Source organism: Micrasema longulum, unplaced genomic scaffold (assembly GCF_059751315.1).
Source record: "Micrasema longulum isolate JH-2025_06_02 unplaced genomic scaffold, ASM5975131v1 h1tg000167l, whole genome shotgun sequence".
In the NCBI taxonomy this organism is placed as follows: domain Eukaryota; kingdom Metazoa; phylum Arthropoda; class Insecta; order Trichoptera; family Brachycentridae; genus Micrasema; species Micrasema longulum.
Window position 1 is genome coordinate 129,018 of NW_028277372.1, and position 15,366 is coordinate 144,383.

Consider the following 15,366-nt stretch of genomic DNA (forward strand, 5'->3'; position numbering starts at 1 on the left):
TTATTACTTAAATTCTTTCATCTGTTGATGTTTGTGAAATTAAAGAGCTGAAAACTTCATTTACGCGGGTGAGATTCATCAAATTGAATTATTTCATCAACATACTAGGCGACGCCTGAAAATCTTTTTTTTTTCAATTTCTATACTTCTTCATGGACCAGGTGAATTTGTCAACAATATTTTGAGTTTTTTCAAAGTTTTGTAGTATGTTAGTTGTAGAATGTTAATGTTAACAGCTCCCCGGGGAGTTGAATCCAGTCCTTGTCTACAAAAATTTGGACAAACTCAAAATATTTTTAACAAAAAGTATTCAGAAGGTCTACATTTTTGCAATTAAGAGGGAAAACACTTTTAAGGAAGGAATATAGAAGCCAATGCATTTACAAAACTTATGACTTTTCATTGGCTGGTTTAATTGGCCACTTAAGGCACTGTTTAACATTCACCTTTCTGTCTATGCACAACCATCCACATTTCCTTAACTTTTCCATCTGTTGGCTTTTACAAAGCAAAAGAGCTGAAACCTTTATTGTGTGGGTGAGATTTATCCGGCTGAACCACTTTACCTACTAGGCAACGCCTGAAAACAATTAATAAATTTTCCATACTTCATTTACCAGTTCGTTAATTCAACAATGTTTTTAAGATATCCAAACGTTTGCAGACTGGCTGGATTTTCTCCCAAGGGAGCGATTTAGATCTTAATACCTGTTTTACTTCACAAAAGTCAACAGAGGAAATGTGAATGCTTAAACATTGACAGAATGGTGTATGTTACACAGTAAAATGTAAAATGGCCACTTAAACCAGGTGATAACAGGTCATAGGCCCCGTAAATACTTAGACTTTCATATTTCTTTCTCAATAGTTTTTTTTTCTCTGATGCAATCAATTTAGTTCCCTAGGGAGGAAATGTAGCCAGTCTGCAGACGTTTGGAAATGCTCAAAATATTGTTGTATTCAGGTGGTATTTTCAAAATTATTTTTTTTAATAGACGATCTTTCACGTTAATGACGGTTTGCGGGAGATCATTGAAAAACCTAGAAATAACAATTTTTTTTATAGTTTAAGTAAAACTATAAAGTATTTTTATTATTATAAGTAAATGTAATACATTTTATTTAAAATATATCTACTTTTAAATATTGGTCACACAGTTGCACATTATAATATATAATACAAATATAGTTGACCATACAGTGTACATTTATAATGTGCCTACATTCAGAACTGCACATAACCTGCATAATATAGGCTGCGGATTTAAGGCGTAACATCATAACTTGAATTATTTTTGGAAATTTCACTTTTAAAGGTAGTTCAAGATATGTTTTTAATATCAATACAATTTAATTTCTGATCACACATATTGCAGGTTCTATTTACAAATGAATTTTGAAAAGATTTAGTGGAACATTTAGAAATTTTAAAAAGAGATTGGTTTCTGGTCTCCATTACTGGGACTCTAAAATTAATAAGTGATAGAATCTTAGGGCAATCTATCATGTTATTCAAAGTTTTATAGATAACAATGGCGTCAGTCATGTTCCTTCGAGTTTAGAGAGTTTGGAGTTTAGGTAAATTTGTAGATTCATCTGGACCTGTATTGTGAGTCAACCGTCTCAAATTGCAATACGATAAAATTTTTGATTGTATAGATTCAATTCGGTTCATGTATTTTTTGTATTGAGGGCTCCAAGCGGGTGATGCGAATGCTAATTTACTTGGAACATATTTTTTATTTTATTTTATTGAAATAAACGGCACTTTGTGCCTTTTACATATAAGTTACAAATACAATTAAATAAACATACATGTAAACATAATTATAAGTAATACAGAGCATTTAAAACAATATTATTAATTTAGAAAGTCTAAGAAATATAAACTATATAAAAGAATAAAATATTACCAGTTATAGAATTATCGATAAAAAAAGATAATTTGGTATTAGAGATACTTTGAACCAGTTAAAAAAATAACTAAGAAGTAAATTTTGAGTAACATTAAAATATATATATATATATATGTATTATTATTGAAAACTAATATTTAGGTAAATAGTATATGTTTATGTATAAAAGTATATAATGATGTAAAAAAAATGATGAAGAGAAATATTTTTTACTTATAAATTAATTAAGAAAAGAAACGAAAAAAGAAAAAAAACACTAATAAAGAAGTTTAAAACAAATTTTTACAAAAGTAACAAATAGTTACCTAGAACTATTACCAATAAAATAAAGAAGAAGAGCCGTTCTATATGTAATAAATTTTATGTGAAATGAGTCACCAATGTCCTGGTACTTATTGCCTAGAGAGTGAAGTCTATTGATGACTGCATTTTTACCATATGATGTCGAAGTATTGTTGCCACAGTATTGGTAGGTTTGCCGAGTTGTCCTTTTTGGTACATTAAAACTATGTAAAAAATATGTAAAGTAAAGAGTTCTAATAGTGCGCAGTTCTAATAGGAAACCTAACATTTGGTATGATTTTTTTAACAATTGAGTTATATAAAATACAATGAGAATATAAAATACACATAGGCAGTACGCGCCAAATAGCTCTCCAACACACCTTTCCACAACACGACATAACAATTTTACCCTGCCTTAAAGCGTGCAATTACTAATTAGAGTAAAGTAAGACACTTTAATATTGCTTTTATTTATAGGAAACATATTCGAAAACCATATTTGCCGCAACAAATCGGTTTCTTAGAACAGGCATTTGCCCATATAGGAACCGATTGCAACATTAGGCGTATTAATAATTCTGGCTTGCCGACCCTTCATATACTGAGCCTACTCCTAGTACAAGCAGAATTTGCCAGAGTGTTTTTTGTGCCATTTTTGTAACATTGTATGTATAAACTAATAAATGAATAAAAATAAATAAAATAAATAAAGTAACAGAGAACAAATAAATGCAAAAAAAACTGTCATCACTAATTTGACGAGAGACAATATTACAAATCGAAAGTTTTATCACGACAAAATAAACACGCTTTAAAATGAAAACAAGCAATAAACAATTAATGTATTTTAAAATTGTTTTAATCAACCTCGTTGCCCTGTGTAAATGAGTTTATTTTTTTTAAATGAATTCTTTTTTTCCATTAAATTATTATTCCAACATAAACTTTTAACTTTTAAATATCTCAAAGAGAGGTTTCAACCACTCAAAGGAATCATTTAAAATCCAATTTTCTTCCTTAAATATTCTTAATCACATTATTTCTTCAAAATGAATTTAAAATTAAACTACCCATGAAATTCTAAAAGTAAAAGTAACATGTTAATCAGAATCTCATTTCTTGGTTGTAAAATTTCATTGTTCAAATAAGGAGATTCTCTCTTATTGTATTTTGAGCAGAATATTCCTTAATGCTCACTCATAACAGAAATAGTGCTGATTAAGTGAAAGCATAAACACGACAAAAGCTCGCAATAAAAGCTTCCGACAAATAAATTAAACTCGGGAGCACTGAGACAAACAATCACAGCACGGCTGAAACATGGTAAAAACATGTTTCCGTAAAGAATTTCACTTTTCAAGCCTTGAAAGCTCATTATAGGGTAAAAATGTTTTAGAATTATGCGAAATGTACTCTTTTATGTAAATCCGAATTCGTAACATTGCACTTTTGAACATGTTTTACAAAGAATTATTTTTCAGAAAAAAAACGTAAAAAACTGATTAAATTAATTCCTTTTAACAATCAAATGACTTTTTCCTTGACACATTTTATTAAATTCAAAGTTTTAACAAATCGATTTTTATTGTTTTCTTATGAGAAAAAAAATCTTTGTGAAATAGAACCAGAATACAGTGTGAGCGTTTTCGACTAAATGCTTACTCTCATAAATAATCCTGAATAAGGAAATCAACTGAAAACTAGTCCGGTGCGTGTAGTAATTAAATATTATTGCAAGCTTCAGGTCCCGGGTTCGATTCCTAGCGGGATCAATGAGAAATATTTATTTTTAAGGTGTTTGATTCATTGCAACCTTTAATTGTTTCTTAACTGACACTTAAAGCGTAAGCCTGACCACCTGTGTGTAGCAGATGATCATAATACGGTACGTTTGGTGCGTCAATGCAGTGTTGTATGGTCTACTTGGTGCAGACCGAAAAATGATGATGTAAAAAAACTTTAGTATCCATTAAAATACTGCTATTTTATACTACATTTACAATACATACATTTTAAGGTTTTAAGCTCTAAAAAGTTCAACAATATTTTGAGTTTGTCCAAATTTTTGTAGACAAGGGCTGGATTCAACTCCCTGGGGAGCTGTTAACATTAACATATTACAACAGACATGGAGGACATTTTTGAGAAGGTAATATAGAAGTCTAGGCATCTACAGGGCATATGAACTGTTATTGGCTGGTTAGGGTGGCCACTTTACACACTGTGTAACACTCACCATTCTGCCCATATTTGAACATCTATATCCCTTCAATTTTTCTTTATCCCTTCGTTGTGCGAGTAAAGGTGAAGTTAAAACTTTAACGGCAAAATGGTGGACAATACTTTTTACAATTTAAAAAGCGTGCTAACATAAACAGTTAAAAAATCGAAGAAAAGAGCGCGCGGGCCAAACAGTGTTGCAAAACCAAAAAGTCCCGTCAGGCATAGCAACTTCACTAAGCCAAAATTAGCCAGTATCTACTTACATATGATTCTTCTGGCCGAAATACATAGAAACAAATTATCGGCTCAACCACTTTCTTTCTATATTATGGAGCGAAAGGGCGTGTCTATAAGCGGGTAGCGAATTATTACTCTGACGGAAAAATGCAGGCATAAGTGTATTTTAAAAATACACCCTATACAAAAAGAAAAACACAAAAAAAAATATATATAAAAACCACCTTCTAAAAGCCAGATTCTCAGCAGACGTCTTTCTCTTAAGACATGTTTATTGCTTTACGATGTGAATTCTCAGCCACCAGTGGACTATCACATACAGATATAGTACTAATATTTTTATTGCAAAGTGCCCAGTCCAATTTTTTTTTCAATAGATTAGATTTTATCCCAGAAAGTTAATGGAATCAGCAAACTCTAAACTAAGAGGTGGACGGTAATCAATTGGATGAATGAATAAATTATTATCAGTCTTTACCCAGGAGATGTCAGGAATATTAAAATCTCCCAAAATTAAAATAGTGTCGCTTGATGTACTATTCTGATTATAATATTTAATAATAATAATAATTTTAATATTTATTGCCAAGTAAATTGTTATTTTCATTCCATTTTTTTTGTATCCTTAAAACAATTTTTAAACTTGTAATTATTATATGTTGTTTATATATCTTTATTATTTTAGTTACTTTTTTTCTTAAAGACTTATATTTTTTCTCATATAATTTATTTGTAGAATTTTTTTTCCACCTTTTAAACAATATATCTCTGTAATTAATTTTTTGAATAAGATCATCACTGATCCATTCATTGCTTGCAAAGAGGCGGCATTTAATTTGTATAAAATTATAATAGGATCTTACTTATTCAAATTTAAATTTATATTCCCCATGAATATGACGTTCTCATTTTTTAGTTTATTATTTTTAAAGATATCCGATAATTTATTAGGAAAATACTTTTTATTCAAATTTGGCAGGCAATACACCGCTAGTAGATTTACAATAGTTTCGTTTTTTAAGGGTGCCAAAAACATTTTCAAAATGAACAGATTCGATTAATGTTTGATGAAAATTCAAATTTTCCTTAATGTAAAGCATTATGCCTCCTCCAGATCTTGTAGCACGGCAATAGTTATAGGATTTAAACCTAGGTAGTTTCTACAAATATGTTAAATGACTTTTGAATGACGTTTCACAAACCACTAAGACATCTTCTTTTTCCCCAACTTTAAAAAAAAAGAGTGAATCCCAATACTTAGTCATATATCAAATATTAACTTGCACACATGTTAAGCAATATGCTTTCTGATTTTGAAAATTTAATACCCAGTCATCTATTTTTTTTACATCTATCATATTTAATTCGATCTCCGTCTATATAGGTTTTATAATTATTTTTTTTGTAGAGTTATTAACATTTTTTTTATAAATTGGCCATGTTTTATCATTGGCTTTGTGATTTGTTGATTTTTATCATTTAGCTGTTTATTTTTTAAGCAATTTATGCATTGTGGATTATTATTTTTATTAGTACACACGCAATATGAGTGGTCTTCTCCGCAATGAGAACACTTAGGTTTAGAAGTATCTCTCAGCAGGCACCTAATCGCAGAATGTTGGAAACCCATTCAATGAAAACATTGCATTAGTGCGTTAGCGGCCTCTACGTGTATTATTTGGTAGTCCACATACACTGCTTCCTTGCCAACTAATTTTTTTCTCAGAATGCAGACTGTTTCCACAATATAGTTAGATGTAATATTATACTTGCTTTCAATGACTTTCTCAATCTTAAAATATTGTTTATCTTTGTGTTGCATTGTAAATATATTTAAATCCTCAATTTGTTCAAACAAATCAATTTTTAAATTTTCCTGGTCAGAATCATTATAAACTCCTCAAAAATTATCGTTCGATTTCTCTAATTTATTTCCTTTACCTCACCATCTTGTAATTTTTTAGATATTACGCTACTCAGTCTTTGAGCATCTACTTTGTCAAGACATATAATAATTATCCGGTTGTTTGTAATATTTTTTATTCCATTTATTCTAATATCCAGTTGAGCAATGTTTGTACGGTCCCTAGTTTTCGTCGGACTTTTTAGGAAGTTCAAAAACATTATATTCATTTCCTCTACGTACGTTTTTCTCAGTAATTTTTGTATATATGGTTCCCGCTGCAAGCTTGGAATGGGTTATTTCGAAAAAACTTTTATTTAAGGTTTTTATGTCATGAATTTGTTCTCCTATTTCAATAGCTACATGACCCATCAACGCGAAAATCATATTTGCCTCTGTGTTTACAATATTTTGTTGTTCTTTTTTTTTTTTTTTCGGGATCATTAATTGCAGAGAGAAGGTCCTCAATAATTACTTTGATTTCATTACGAAAAATATGAGGGTCAATCATCTTGACAGAGTTGTTCCTTTCTATATTTAATTGCAATGATTAAATAATTCCAGATTTTGTAAACAATCTGATATGTTTTTGTACACAATCTGATTTGTAATTTCCGATACTGATCACCTTGATATTTTCATCACCCTGATCACCCTGATCACATTAATATTTGGAAGTTGAAAAGTATTTTTTCATATACACACATATCTATGAATTTTTTATGAAACTTTGTATATATATAATATATTATATGTAGGTACTTACTGACAAATACAAGAACCGCTACCCATTTCCGAAAGCTGCAATATTCCGGTTCTTTGTTAAGGAAATCGTTTCAGTCGCCGTAAAGCTTTAACGGCCTGTTAAAGTGTCACCTAGAGACGTGTTTACTACTTTTGTAATTCAAAACACAAAGAATATAAGTGCATATTCACATCTGGGACCATCCCACATAACTTTGCTTCTTGTCAAGTTTCCTCCCATTAAACTTCTTTGATCTCTCTGTTCGAACTAATAAAGATAAACTCTTATTTATACATATTATTGACGTAGGTTCTGCAAATACGTTTCAATTTAAAAAAAACAATTTTCGCTTCTTTATTTATTTATTTACTGCTGCAAAACCGCATTTATTCATTAAATAAAGTAATAAATTATAATCTTAGCTATCCTCTTAAGTAAATAAAATTCTCGGTGAGACACTACGATTTTACAAACTTGTTTTACACGCAAAATACATTTGTTTATTAACAAAATTATTCGGTCCATTTAACAATGGTCAGTTTATTTATTTATAATATAAACGGGTACAATTTAAATAAAATACAATAAAATAAAATTAGAGCTTGGATAAATATTCAGATAGTAATTACTACCTCAAGATAAAATCCGGTCTATTCTAGTGATTGTTTAAATCTAGTAAGACCTAAACCAAAAAGTCAAGATCTTATCTCAAGTTTGCAATGTAACACAATCGGGACATTGGTGCATGCAAGCCATGGATTTTGCTGTGCTGATCAAGGAACAGCACATTATTATTTTGCAACTGGCGGATCGGAACCTAGAATGCCTTTTGTTCCAGTAATGATAGTACAGCAATAAAGCAATTTCGTAAAAAAAAGATAAATATGGAGTCAATGTTATTTCTACGTTTTTGTAGATTTGAGATTTATAATATTGACTCCATTTCTTCGTAAATGTAGTCTCTTCTCTTGAAGGCAATCATCTTTACTACTTTTCTTTGCAGACATAAACATTTACTAAAATTTACTAAATAGGTATTTACTACAACCGTATTAAGCAGAAGATCTTCCATGTAAATAATGGTTTTCTTCTGGAGATTATTGAACAATCTTGGAATAACGCAATTAAATGTTCGTACTCCAAAGTAATTTGTAATTTGGGCAAAGACCAGAGAAAGCTTAGTTTTAAATTCCCTGATACCCTCTTCTTTTACAAAATAGACAATAACAATTAAGATTGCCCACAACTGTAAGAAAAATCAAAATCGTACCCCTAACTCTTTGTATATCCAAGCACAAATAAAAATAAAAAGCGCCTTTTCCCAGAATCCTGAATTTCCATGGCAATGTTTTTCAAAAATAGTGCCTTGGGTCTAAAAATGACAATTTCGGATATAATTTTTTGCCAACATTTTGTTGAGGGTTGATGTCAATTAAAAAATATACATATCAAAAAAATATATACACTTGTTCATTTGTGGTGGTGTTTTTTTATTGAAAATATTTTCAAACAGTTTATTAAAACGTTACAAAACAGCTTTTTAATTATTCTGCTATAAGGTTATGATTTACAACATTGGCTTTTTTACACCCAAACTACAGATATGTTTCCTTAATCTGAACAACTATAAAGAAAACGTTGGAGCGGTAATTACGAATAAAAATTATAATTTAATCCAATTGTACCTTTTTAACAAAGTCAACAGATTTTATAGTTTTTTTATAATTTCATGTTATATTTATTTTCTCATGTTTGAAACAAGAAAGGAGGGAAACCTAATCTGGGGTTACTCTGTGTGGATTCGCTGGCGGAATTTTTTTTTAAGACCGAGTAAACATCTTTTTGAATATTCTATTTGATTATTTTTGTATTATTTTTTAATGATGCGGAGTGAATATACACATGTACGCTTATTTTCTAATTTTTTGGAATTGTGTTTAGTCATATATAAAAAAAACAAATTGGCCTATAATTTTGGTTTATTTGAAAATATTGTATTTTTTTGTAAAAATGACCGTTTTTTTTAATAAATAAATCTAATAAATAACTTATACAAAATATGTAAAGAAATTTATTGTTGTTAGTGTCAGTCTCGTGGTGTAATAGCAGTGCATTGCCTACCATTCAAGAAGTCTAGGGTTCGATTCCCGATATGTTACTTAAAAGGGTGTATTTACAATATAATATTTACAATATAATATTTCCTAGTCCCTTGTCTGGTACCTGAAGCGTAAGACTGATCCAACATTCATGTAACAAAAATGATTTAGATACACTACAATTGGTGTACCAATGCAGTGTTCTATGCACCATAAGGTGCAGAAAGGAAATGATGATTATGAATAATGTTGTGAGTGTGGAAAACTCTTTTTTAAATTCCGGGTTTACAAAGTGATCTACGTACTATCAATTTAAAGTAACAAAGTTCTTTTTTCTCTTTCAGACCGGAATAAATTTTATTGGATAAAAAAAACATTTTTTATTCTGTGTGTACTGAATATCTCTTTTGAAACTTTTGGGTACTTTTGTGTTTGTAAAATAAACAATAGCTTCATTAACATATTTTATAAAATATGACATAAATATCATTTTCCAACTTACAGATAGAGGAATTAAAGAAATATTGGTGATCAAACATAGACATAATGGTAAATGTGGGTAAAGTGGTCATTTAAACCAGCCAATTACAGCTCATTAAGCCTGTAAATCCCTAGATATCCGCTTTTCCTTCTTTTAAATGTGTTCTATCTTGGTTGAAATATATCTATAAAATAATCATCATTGTATTTAATTCTTTACTAATGTTTTTTCAGACATTTAATAAAAACTATTTTTGCGAATGTTCACAGAATCACAAAGCCAACAAATCATACGATTCACTTTTGTCCAATCCACAAATGTTTTCGCCGAATATGATAATATTTTATAAAAGTTTTAATTCCGCAACCGGAATTCATAGCTTGACAAAATTTCCGTTTTAAATCACATAAATGTAAAAGAGATCCATCAAGTGATTATAAACTTCCATTGTGAATGAAAAACCGGAAAATAATTTAACATTTTGATCAATTTTTACAATACATTTTGCACAATTTATTGCATTTAATTTTATGTTTTCTGTAAACATAATAAAACTATTTTTAAATGCTGAGCTACAAAATGCATTAACTCGCGGCGATGCAACATCGTGTTACCTTAAGCAAAAAACAGAATATTTGGAAGTTTAGACATTTGATTTAAAAAAAAGTAGAAACATACTGTTTAATTTTTTTTTTCCGTTATTTACAAAATTTAGTTTAGGCCTGTTTTAGCAAAATTAATTAAAAATCACAAATCTGCTGGTAATATAATTAGCGTTTATGTTTACTTGCTACCAACAACCGGCTGATTAAACAAATTTCTTGTCCAGTTTTTGTCTTTTTCACTCAAACACCGGCCACAAAATGGCGTCTCTGTCTTTCTCGTAGCAAAAACTGTATTTACTTGTATCACAATAGCCTATGTTCATTTAAGTCATTTTATAAATTGAATAACGTCAGATTATATAATTATTATCATTATTTTTATTTTTTCTAAATAATTCACACTTAACCTAAGTCACCAAAAGATAAATTTTACAGTCATGCATAAAGCACAATTCATTAAAAGGTTATTAACTAAATCCATAAGTTTGAGTAAAAGTGAAAGGATTGTAAGGAGATATGTCCTACGTTTGACAATTTCAACACCAATTGTTAGCAACACTACATACTTCCCTTTGATGGGAAAGGATGGTACAAAATATGGGAATTGGGCTCCGTGGACAATACGTAAAATTTAATTTACCAACCATTTTGCACATTCTCTCAAAGACGAGAATTTATCAAGTATCGGTCACTTTATTATGATGCACCCCTGAGAATCTCCTATTTAACTTAACGTCGAAATCTCAGTAACTTTTTTTTTGTATTCTTCAACTCTAAAGTAGTATTTTTACGTCGGGAATAGTTTGATTGTATTTTCAATGCGCCACCTTTTCCGTGATATTCAGCTGAAGTTATTAATGGTTGGAGAGGAGAGAGAAAATATCTTGACAGGAACAAATAGGGTAACTGACAGTAACTGATACCCTTAGTAAGACTTCCGTATAAAATGCAACTTGCAGCTACATGTAATGCAACTTTCTGATCTTCTTTACTATCAACCTCTTACTGCCATTGATACAATATTTTACAAATGTAGAGACATTACAATTAAATAATAAATACAACTATTTTTTCAATTATCTATTTTTTTATTATTGCTTTTTTTTGTTTCAATTCCTTTATTAATATCTGTATTCAACAGACAGTATTTCCAAAAGTACAAATTTTCAGTAGAGTAAAATTTGTCATTTTTTATACTTTATGCGTTCGTCTAATGTTAATGTGATAAAAGTTAATTAAACAGGGATGTTGCGTCTCATAAAACGAAACAATACGGACCAAACTGGATACCAAGTCGTTGAAACGGTAGGCATTATCCCTCCTAACTACACATGTGCATTTATCATCTTCCAGCAATTATCAAGCAGCCAGTAGGCCACAGAGTGGCGGTATTTACCTATTATCTAAAAAAGCTATTTTTTAGACATCTATCATTATTTTGCTATCTATAATGAAACAGTGCTTTATTTATTTATTGCTTACTTCTACAAGTTTTTACAAGTCTTGTTGATTATTGTAACGCTAAATGTCAACACTGTATTCAAGTTACAAATATTATTAATAATAAAAACACAGCTTTATAAATACACGTAATTTATTTTGACAAGACAATAAAGTCTAATTTGCAAAATAACAGAAAAGTTGAGAAATTATATGACCTTATTAAACTTAATTTAATCGAACTGAAAAAAGGTATGTCGGTAAAAAGGAATTAAAGAAAGTAAAAAAAAAATCCAAACAAGAATCTTAATCAAGGAATTTTGTTTGCTGCCCTGGTAGAAGAAATCTTCTCTGGGGTTTGTGTTTTCTGTATAATATCTTTGCTTTTATAAATTGAAGTCTATCTTAGCTGGCCAAACTCAATGATGATTTATTCCGCATCTGGACATGCTTTTCACCGTAATTCCCGCACTATAATTGTTTTTATTTGCCTTGGCTTATTCTTCCCTCGAATAGCACAAGAACATATTCATTCACTTCTAATGTTTAATTGTTATTCATTCGTTAATGTTCATTTATAGATTCATCACTAATTTTCGGATTAAAATTTGAGTTAGTTTCAGACAGTTACGGTGGTTTTTCCTCTTCAAACTCACAACTGTCATCAGATTTTTCCTTTACGTTATAAATTATAAAGAATAAATTAGTTGTCCCATTTATGAGCCATGGTACATAGTTAGGTGACAAAGTGTTATTTTCGAAATTTTCGTTAATATCAAGATAATCCCAAACAGTATCAAAGGCTACGTAGAATCTAAATAATCGCAAAGAAATATCCTACAATCTAAAATAAAGTACTCATTTGTTACACTTACCAGTTTTCCCAGACGCAAGAAAGTTTGACAACAGTCAAAAAGTAGCAAAAAATCAAATAAATCAAAAATTGTCGCCGCGTAAAACGACCAACAGCGAACTGCAATGATATGCCATGAGAAATTGGCGCCAATTCTCTACTGTACCACGGATAAACAAAAAACCAGGTGCGTCTTCGTAAATGCAAGATATTTAATAAAATGTATCTGATTCTGGGGTGGTTCATAGTTATGTTCGCAGGACATAGTTGGGGAGTTCTACGGTACTATACTATTTGTTTACGTTTATTTTGTTGTAATTTTTTTGGTGTCATTTAAACTAACTAGAATTTCACTCGTTCATCGGCTTAGTGGCTGCAGGACGATTGGTAATCTAGCTTTCATGTGTAAATTTGAATTGGGTAATAGTCTTGTGGGTAGTGAGTGTCCCGGAATCACGGATCAAAGGTCAGTGGTTCGAATTCCACTCTACTCCAACTTGATTCCAATTTACTAATGGTGAGTTATTTACAACTCGTTGAAAATGGCCCTCAAAATTAATTGAATATTTAGGTAAATCATAAGAACGCAAAATAAAAATATTATTAACTTTAAAATACCTAAATTTTGTAAATGGGTTCGAGAATTTCAACTGTCCATGCGCTTAGAGGCTGAAAGACTTGTTGTTATTCTAATATTTTTTGTTATTTTTAAATTTTTTAAAATTTTATTAAAACACTATATATCTTTGTCAATTTTTAAATTGTGCAAATGGGGATTAGATTTCTTACCGTCCGTAGCTGCAAGGCGTGATAGGATATTTATTAACTGTACAGCGTCTTTGAGATAATTTTACTGAAAATGGCACTGTATAAATATTTTCATTTTTTATTTATTAATAACAAATTAAAATACAATATTACAACTAAATACAATTTTTTACATGAATCAAATACATAAATTTACATTAATTTTTCCCATTACTTAAAAGAAATAAACAATTCTTGTGTGCATAATGGGGAGTGACGTTTTACAATAGATTATTTAATTTTAATAAATAAAATTTTTAGAATAACATAAATAAATTACAAAAAAGATATTAACGATATTTTCAATCAGTGTTACATATATAAGAATTATAGATGTAATTTTTTTACTTCTTTCTTAAATATATTGTATTCCTGATTGTACTTTTTATTATCTTTGTTCATTTCATTAAAGATTTGAAAAATAATATTTTGCCATGCTCAATAAATAGTCAAATGTCTTTTCAATATGGCCCACTTTTTTATTAAGAAAATTACCTATCGTGTACCGTTCAACCACTTGGGCCCTCCACTTACTTACCCTCTCCCGCAACTCTGCAACATATCGCTTAATATTATTTACCTTATTTCAGTGCATGTTCGGACATGGTGGTGTTTGCATACCCTTTAACTCTGCATGCAACTTACGTATTTTTTATTTTTTTCGTAAATACTTTGAATACCACGGTAACGTAGTATGGTAGTTGTATTTCATCACTGGTTAGTCATAAAATATTAACTGGTTATAATTAAAAATTAAAATATAAAAAACAAGTTGAAGCTACTTGTTTGTAAGTTTTTGTGATTTGCTCAAAATAAAAAAAGAGATATTTCGCTAGGTTTGCAAATAGAACTCTAATATATCGACGGTCCTTACGTATACTATCGAATCTACATTTTGCAAGGTTTTTTTTAAGAGGGCGTCAGATATGGTACAATTGCCAAACATGTGTTTATTGTAGTGTTTATAAGTAGTGTTTATCGTGCTTATTTTCGTTTTTTAATATTATGAACGCTTTATTAGATGTTTCTCTTTCGACGGTTTACCTCGAATCGATTTCAACAATAAATATCGAATGTGGTAATTTTGATGTTTTACACCGGAAAATTTTTATTGGAAGATACCGAATGTGGGAGATTTGATGTAATTCTTCGGATTTTTTTTTAGTAATATACTGAAAGTGGTAAATTCGATGTTACACGCTGGAATTTTAAGGTTTTAGAACATCGATTGCATCGAATTGATCGAATTAATTGCTTTATCATAAAATTGTATTTTTGCCGAGTACCGGTATCAAATGCCTAGTAAAATTTTACTCTTTTAAATACATTGTTTTGTCGATGGCCAAAAAAACGACATCACATCAGTTCTTAAATTGTTTATTTTTAGCAGATAATAAAATGCGAAACATATTATTCTAAATTAAATATAAAAAAAGTTATCTTAACAAAAAATAAAAAAGTTCTCAACGAATTACATAAAAAATATTTTTCTTAATAACACATAACTAGTACAAATATTATTAAACAATCATACTTTTTATTTATTTGGGAAAAAACATTAAACATCTTCTTCGTCTTGTATGTGATCAGGTGCTCCATGTTTTAGATCGGAATTAATTAAGTGGTGTTGTTTGGGTATAACATTGGTTGAACAGAGTGATTGTAGGTCATTATAGTTGTTAGTAAAGGCAGTGGCTCAGTGTAAAGTTTGTGTTTTATAGTATTGTTGCCTACCGATTTTTTTTCCCTCGTCTTGTTTCAATTACGGCATG